The sequence below is a fragment of the Oratosquilla oratoria genome, chromosome 18, assembly GCF_046742065.1.
Source record: "Oratosquilla oratoria isolate Oo_2021 chromosome 18, ASM4674206v1, whole genome shotgun sequence".
NCBI lineage: Eukaryota > Metazoa > Arthropoda > Malacostraca > Stomatopoda > Squillidae > Oratosquilla > Oratosquilla oratoria.
The window spans coordinates 32,352,441-32,361,388 of NC_134794.1; positions in this window are offsets into that span (position 1 = coordinate 32,352,441).

An 8,948-nucleotide genomic window follows, 5' to 3' on the forward strand; every position below is an offset into this window, starting at 1 on the left:
TCATGGCATTGTATATGTATTTATTGTGCATGTATATATACCCACATATGTTAATAAACAGGGTTTCCACCTTCACATAAAGGTCTTTGTAAAGTCTGGACAAGAAAATAAATGCAGATGGTTAAAAAAAATTATGAAAACTGCAGGAAAAATAAAATTTTAGAAAGGTAAAATTACATCTGTTATTTAAATGCCATTTTACAAAAATATTTACTTCTACAATTTACCCAAAACTCACTTTAGAATTTTTCACTTACAAGGCAATTTGATTTGAAAGATGTACCAGAGATATACATACATACATACACCAAAGGCTTTTTCCCCCTACATGGGGGGTAGCCAAAAAGAAAAAGGCATAGAAACCACTCCCACCCATTCCATTTCCTATATATTCCACTCCCCTCCACCCTCCTCCCTCCCTCTTATCTTGGCACCTCCTGGATGACAGGTCATCCCTGCATCCTATCCACTGCCCTGGGTCAGAAGCAGTGTCGCAAGACACAGCACATCCACAGCAAGGCCGCCTCATAAATTCGGTGACCCCCCTCTCTGTCCCCTCATGCAGAAAAAGAAGACAGGGAGAAATCCCTTCGGGCTGCGTCAATTTTCTTTTTCTCATACATACTTCCTCATCCCCCCTCATGCATCACAGCATCATCTATACACAACCCCTTTCCATTCACCCCTATCTTCTGTCCTCTCCCGTCCTTCCTCTACAGACATTCCTCTCTTTTGTAATGCCCCTTTCACCCCATCCATCCATCTCATCCTAGGATGCCCCCTCATATTCACTCCTTCCACACTTCTTTTACTAATCTTTCTTCACTCATTCTTTCCACGTGTCCAAACCATCCTAATACCCTTTCAACCCTATCTCCCAGCTCCCTTTCCACCCCTGTTCTCCTCCTCATTTCTCACTCTATCTAGCCTAGTAACCCCTATCATACTTCTCAGACATTTCATCTCAAACACATTCAAACTCCTTCTCTCTTCCTCTCTTATGTCCCATGTTTCTGCCCCGTACAATGCTGTTGGCACAATCACTCCTTCATATAACCTCCTCTTAGCATCCATTCCCAGATGTCTATTTCTCATTACATTTTTCAATCCACCAAGGCATTTACTTACTTCTCTCAATCTACATTCTACCTCCACCCCCACTCCTCCCTTTCCTGTCACATTCACACCCAAGTATCTAAAACTATCCACTTCCTCTAGTCTTTCACCCTTAATGCTCACCTCCAGCCTGCTGTCACTCTCTCCCCTTGTACATCTCATCACCTTACTTTTACCCACATTTATCTTCAACTTCCTTCTTTCACACACTTTCTCAAACTCTGTCACTAACTTCCTCAATCCTTCCTCTGATCCTGCTACAAGCGCAGTGTCGTCAGCAAACAACAACTGGCTCACCTCCCACTTTTCTCCATTTTCTTTAATCATCTCCAACCCTGACCCACTACCCTTGCATTCACCTCTCGCACCACCCCATCCATGTAAAGATTGAACAGCCAGGGCGACATAACACATCTCTGACGAAGTCCCAGAGATATGAATTAGCATATAATATACTTTGAGTGAAACAGATCTAACATCATAAGGGTTTGATCTATTTTACAATTAATCAGTCGATCATAGCAAATGTTGAGACAGCACAGAGTTGTACTCTTCCTTTTCCTTCTTTACAAATCATCTCTGGCAAGTTCCTATGCAGGCTCTTGTTCCATTTCTCAGGTAAGATTTTTTTTTGCCTAGTTTATTTTACAGGAAGGGGAGCTAAGCTGTGGTGTCCTGTCTTTCTATCTCTCCATATCGAATTTGCTCTTAAATTCTTGTATTGTTTTTGCACACACTGTTCTTTCGTCTAATGTGTTTCATACATCCACCACTCTGTGAGGAAAGTTGTTCTTTTTCAGGTCTCTTCTATAATTGTCTTTTTAAAGCTTCTTTCCATGTCCTCTTGTGTTTCTTCCATCTCAATTTAGTAAGTCTTCTCTATCAAGGACTTCCATGTCTTTCATAATTCTGTAGATGGTCAACAAGTCACCTCTTTCTCTTCTCTGTCCAAGTCTTCTGTATTGTGCACTAGTGGCTCAATCAGAAATGTGCTGATTTCACATATGGGCAAAGGTGATGGCTACAGCTGTAGCTACACACTTCCTGCCATAGGCCTCTTATCTTCTTCTCTTGTGCCTGTTATGAATTTTCATATAGCTGAACATCCAAAGAGACGGTTATCCATATGAGCCTTGAAACTCGTATACTTGACTGGGAATGGTCCAGGGCATGGACAAGAGAACTAGAAAACTTATAAAGGTGGCATTTATTCAATGCACAACATAAACAAAAGGTGCAGAGATGTAATATGGGTATTGCAGGCACCAGAACTGGTCATTGGGATACACCTGACATGCATCACAAGGATAGATCACATTGTGATGTAAAACCAAGGAACCAGCTACATTCACCCCAGGAGGGGTGGATATTCAGTGCATAACTCTACATCCAACTTGATCAGGTAACCTAGTGTTCCACTGGTGGGGAAATACCTCATAGAGAGCAGTAGTAAAAACCTTCATACAGCAAGACCAACATGGAGGGGGAGGAGCCAGACCAGCCAATCACTGCACTGATACGAGGCAAAGCCACTACTTGTCAATATAAGACCAACTCTTGAGAAGAATGAAACTCAAAACTGGTTGAGTGGAGTATTATTTGCTTAATCAAGGCACTTTCAGAGTCCCATGCATGATATCGACTGAATAACTGACAGCATCATTAGTCCAAGTAACCATTTCCTAATGATATATCAACATCTTTGTTCTTCCCATCAGTTAATCCAATAAAAGTTCCACAACGACAGTATGTGTTGTTGGGGGCAGGAGGTGAACTCTGAATGTCTAGTTGTACCCCATATATGGTAGGTGTAGGCTCAGTGGTAACTCTGGACTGGTACACGGGAGTAAATAATTTAGCAGCTGCCTGCTCATATGAGTAACCCTTTTTAGAAGCCCCTCTGCTCACCCAACAGAGGTACGGAGCAAGAAAAGGAGCCTTACAGATACCTATCCTACCTTCACTTGGCTGGGGAGATGTTCTCAGCAAGGCCACTCCATTGTGGCCAATACAAAGAAATAATTCAATTAATATGTGAAGGGAGAGAGCACCAGCCCTGCCAGATACAACCGTAACGCCAACCCCCCTCTTCCCATGTTGCCCTTTCCTGCCCTGTAATGACAACCCTAATACAGGACAATAAATTCCGCACCCCAATCCCCCACTCCCACCATGCACACATTAAACTTGTGTGATCCAATGATGCACCCCAAGATAGAATGTCACTGCTACGGCAACAAAATTATCACTAAGCTTCAATCATTGGCAGCTCTGTCGTAAATCATTACATTTTCAAACTTTCATTCCTATGGAGTATTGAATACAAAGTTTATGCAGGTCATATTTTTTAACTTTAGTGACATAAAATGGAACAATTCACTCAGAATTACTGAAAAATAATCTCCATTAAAAAAAATAAATACATACATACATATACCAAGGCTTTTTCCCCCTTACAAGGGAGGTAGCCAAAAAGGAAAAGGCATAAAATCATTCCCACCCATTCCATCCCTGAATACACTCCACACCCCTCTACCCTCCCTCTTATCTTAGCACCTCCTGGATGATGGGTCATCCCTGCACCTTGTCTTCTCCTTTCATGCAATGGGGGGACAGAGAGGGGGGGGTTGCCGATTTAATGAAGCGGCCTTGCTGTGGATGTGCTGTGTCTTGCGACACTGCTTCTGACCCAGGGCAGTGGACAAGGTGCAGGGATGACCCGTCATCCAGGAGGTGCTAAGATAAGAGAGAGGCTGGAGGGGTGTGGAGTGTATTCAGGGATGGAATGGGTGGGAATGATTTTATGCCTTTTCCTTTTGGCTACCTCTCTTGTAAGGGGGAAAAAGCCTTGGTATATGTATGTAAAAATAACTTCTACTACCTTTACATTCTGCAACCCTACTTTAACATCTCTAAGACTCCACCTCTTTGGGGGCACTATTGTCCCTAAGGACAGAAGCACTGGTTATTAGAAAAAAAAAAAAAAAAAAAAAAAACTTCCCCCCATCCTTATCTTGACCCCTAACAAATTCGACCCCAACCTAGATTACACAAAATTTCTAGTTCTTCACAGATGATTTTTTTTTTTGTGGAAAATTAAACTAAAATGTGGACCCACTCAAATCGGTCCTCAATAGCATTGGTGTGGTTACAAAGGAAGTGGCCAAGTAAAGCATGCATTGATTTACATACCCCACACCCATTCCTCACTCATCAAAAGTTATTTATCACCCTTTTCATGTTAGGACCATGTAGATGAAGCATCATATCTATCCCCCACCACACTGCCTGGGTTAAGGACATTGGTACACATATATCAAAATAATTAAGCTAGATTTTTTTTTTTTTTTTTTTTTTTTGTAATTGGTAGACAGCATAAAAATGATATGCCAAGTTTTATGGAAATCTATTGAAAAATGAAAAGAAAAAATATGTCTTATTTTTCTTATATCACAAAAAATGTGATCTGTTGAATTTATTTATTCTGGGGTATGGCTGCTTGTTATTGTGGCAAAGTAGCATGCAGTTCATACTTTAGGGTCTATATGGGGCGCCCCTACGGACCAGATACACACATCATTTTGTCTATGATAGAGGAAAACTCTATTCATAGAGAAATTATGACACTTTTATACTACGACTGTCCCTCCGTTATGCTGTACCCCAACCCCTTGCTGCTGTCCTGTACCATTTCTCTTAGTATTCTTTTTCTGTGGTGGGGGAAAAGAATACTGCCACCAAGTATTCCCATTTGGATCGTAAGAGGCGAGAAAAACAGGACGGGGATTGGGACTAGGCATTCTTCTCCTTGTAGCCCCACAGAGGACATTCCTAAAAGAAAAAGTAAAGGCATAAGAGGGTCTGGGAGTTTTCCGACCAGCACCCTAAGATTTGGATCTTTTAATGTGCGTGGATGTGGTACAGATGAAAGTAAAAGGGAAGAGATAGGTACTATGTTTGTTAGAAGAAAGATGGATGTGTTGGCTTTGAGTGAAACTAAGTTGAAAGGGAAGGGTGAGTGTAAGTTTGGGAGTGTAAGTGGAAGGTTATCAGGAGTGAAGAGAGGGCGAGGGAGGGAAGGGGTGGCTATTCTAGTAATTGAAGAGATGGGTAAATGTGTAGTGGAGTGGAAGGAGGTTTCCTCAAGGATAATGTGGATGAAGGTGAAACTGGGAAAGGAGATGTGGGTCTTTGTAAGTGCATATGGGCCTGGCAGTGAGAAGTGTGTAGAAGAAAGGGAGGCCTTTTGGATAGATTTAAATGAGTGCATAGAGGATTTAGGGAGAAATGTCAATGTAATAGTACTGGGAGACCTTAATGCTAGGGTAGGAAATGGTCCAATTGATGGAGTGGTTGGGAAATGTGGAGTTCCAGGAAAGAATCGTAGTGGAGAGTTGATGGTGGAAATGTGTCTGGAAAGAGAGTTGATGATAGCAAATACAGTGTTTCGGAAGAAAGTCAAGCATAAGTACACATGGGAGAGGGTGGTAGATAGAGCATTAATGGATTATGTAGTGGTAAATAGGATTATGATAGGAAGAGTTAAGGATGTACATGTGCTAAGGGGAGAGGGTGGGGGAACATCAGATCATTTTTTGGTGGAAGGTAAGTTGAGAGTGGAGAAAGAGGAAAGGGACAAAAAGGTAGGGAGGTTCTTAGAGTGAACGCTTTGAATGAAAATGAAAAGGAGAAGGAGTACGAAAAGAAGCTGAAGGAGGAGTGGGAGGGAGTGAAGGATAGAGTAGAGCTAGGTGTGGAGGAGGAATGGGGATGGTTCAAGGAGGGAGTCACAAAGTGTGCAAAGGTGGTGTGTGGAACAAGAAGGACAGGAGGAAATAGAAGGAAGGGTAGTGAATGGTGGAATGAGGAAACAAAGAAGGTTGTAGAAAAGAAGAAGCAAGCTTTCACAGATTGGTTACAAAATAGGACGAGGGAGTCATATGAGAGGTACAGAGAAAAGAGAAGTAAAGCAAAAGGTAAAGGAGGCAAAGAGGAGAGCAGATGTGAAATGGGGTAAGAGTATGACAGAAAATTTGAAAGTAATAAAAAGATGTTTTGGAAAGAAATTGAGAGAGGAAGAGGAGGTGAATCAAGTAGAGAAGAAAAAGTAAAAGGTGTAGATGGAGAGATGATAATGGAAGAGAAGGCAGTAAGGGGAAGATGGGCAGAATATTTTAGGGAGTTGCTAAATGTGAAGGAGGTTAGGGAGGGAAAGATAGTTGCAGTGGGAAATGCCAAGAAAATGAGAGTGATGAGTGAGGAAAATGTAGGAGAAATAAGGAGGGATGAAGTGAAGGCAGCTGTTAAGATGATGAAAGCAGGTAAGGCACCTGGTCTGGATGGATGCCATACAGAATGTCTAAAAAAAGGAGGTACAGTGATGGTGGACTGGCTGGTGAGGTTATTTAATGTTTGCTGGAGAGAGGGTAGAGTGCCGGAGGACTGGAGGAGTGCCTGTATAGTTCCACTTTACAAGGGAAAAGGGGACAAGTGTGAATGTAGTAGTTTCAGAGGGATTAGCTTGTTAAATGTAGTTGGGAAGGCTTATTTGAGAATCTTGATTGAGAGGATTAGGAGAGGAACAGAGGGAGTAATTGGTGAGGAACAGTGTGGATTTAGGATGGGTAGAGGTTGTGTAGATCAGATCTTTGTGGTAAGACAGATATGTGAGAAAGCTATAGGAAAGGGGAAGGATGTTTTTTTGGCTTTTATGGATCTGGAAAAGGCTTACGATAGGGTAGACAGAAAGGCACTGTGGGAGGTTATGCAGATATATGGGATAGGAGGAAAGCTACTGGGAGCTGTCAAGAGTTTTTATGAGAGTAGTAGAGTTTGTGTCAGGATTAGAAATGGAGAGAGTGAGTGGTTCGAAGTAAAGGTGGGACTTCGTCAAGGATGCATTATGTTGCCCTGGCTGTTCAACTTATACATGGATGGGGTAGTGCGAGAGGTAAATGCAAGGGTAGTGGGTCAGGGATTGGAGATGGTTAAAGAAAATGGAGAAAAGTGGGAGGTGAGCCAGCTGTTGTTTGAGGACGACACTGCACTTGTGGCAGGATCGGAGGAGGGATTGAGGAAGTTGGTGACAGAGTTTGGGAGAGTATGTGATAGAAGAAAGCTAAAGATAAATGTGGGTAAAAGTAAGGTGATGAGATGTACAAGGGGTGAAAGTGGCAGTAGACTGGAAGTGAGCATTAAGGGAGAGCGACTGGAGGAAGTGGATAGTTTTAGATACTTGGGTGCAAATGTGGCAGGAAAAGGTGGAGTGAAGGTGGAGGTAGAATGTAGATTGAGAGAAGCAAGTAAATGCCTTGGTTGATTAAAATGTGTAATGAGGAATAGACATTTGGGAATGGATGCTAAGAGGAGACTGTATGAAGGAGTGATTGTGCCAACAGCACTGTATGGGGCAGAAACATGGAACATAAGAGAGGAAGAGAGAAGGAGTTTGAATGTGTTTGAGATGAGATGTCTTGAGAAGTATGATGGGGGTTACTAGGCTAGATAGAGTGAGAAATGTGGAGGTGAGGAGGAGAACAGGGGTGGAAAGGGAGTTGGGAGATAGGGTTGATGAAAGAGTATTTAGATGGTTTGGACACATGGAAAGAATGAGTGAAGAAAGACTAGTAAAAGAGGTATGGAAGGCAGATGTGGAGGGAGTGAACATGAAGGGACGTCCTAGGATAAGGTGGATGGATGGGGTGAAGGGGGCTTTGGGGAAGAGGGGAATGTCTGTTGAGGAAGGACGGGAGAGGACAGAAGACAGGGGTGAATGGAGAATGGTTGTATATGGAAGATGTTGTGATGCATGAGGTGAAATGGGCGGGGGGATGGGGGGGGGTGAGGTAGTATGTGTGAGCAAAATTTGACGCAGCCAGAAGGGATTTCTCCCTGTCTTCTCCTTTTATGCAATGGGGGGACAGAGAGGGGGGTCGCCGATTTAATGAAGCGGCCTTGCTGTGGATGTGCTGTGTCTTGCGACACTGCTTCTGACCCAGGGCAGTGGACAAGGTGCAGGGATGATCCGTCATCCAGGAGGTGCTAAGAGGGAGGGTGGAGGGGTGTGGAGTGTATTCAGGGATGGAATGGGTGGGAATGATTTTATGCCTTTTCCTTTTTGGCTACCTCCCTTGTAAGGGGGAAAAAGCCTTGGCATATGTACGTATGTATGTAGAAGCTTTGATAAAGATTGTGTAGATTTGTTTGTAGACATTAGGTTTGGAGGTGAAATGAACATATTTGCATTTTGTTTTCTTTAATCTGTCTAGACTGATCAACATCTCAAATCATTACACGAGGAAAACACTGGCAGTTGCCAATTGTGCTATTTTATATATAAATTCAAATGGTGGGTGTTGCCAAGTAAAAATGTTATGAACATTGTATTCTCTACCATCTACTGCTTAATCTACAGTACTTCTATAAAGTACAATATATGAACTGAGTATGGACACTTGGTTTTCATGCACAGGTTTTATATATATATATATATATATATATATATATATTATATATATATATATTATATATATATATATATATATATATACACATATATATATATATATATACATATACATATATATATATATATACAAGCATGGAACACAGAAAATTATATTGGTTGTATAATGACTTGCAGTTGGCAATAGTGGCTGCAGGTGTCCTTTCGCATTCAGCTGAATGACCATAGATAGGTCGGACACAATAGGAGGTCCCGCAGGAGTTCTCTGGAGAGGTCGTGAACTGATGTCCTGTAGCTAAAATGTATGTATTTACCTAGTTGTATCTTAGGGGAAGGGGAGCTAAGCTCGTGGTGTCCCGCCTTTGTA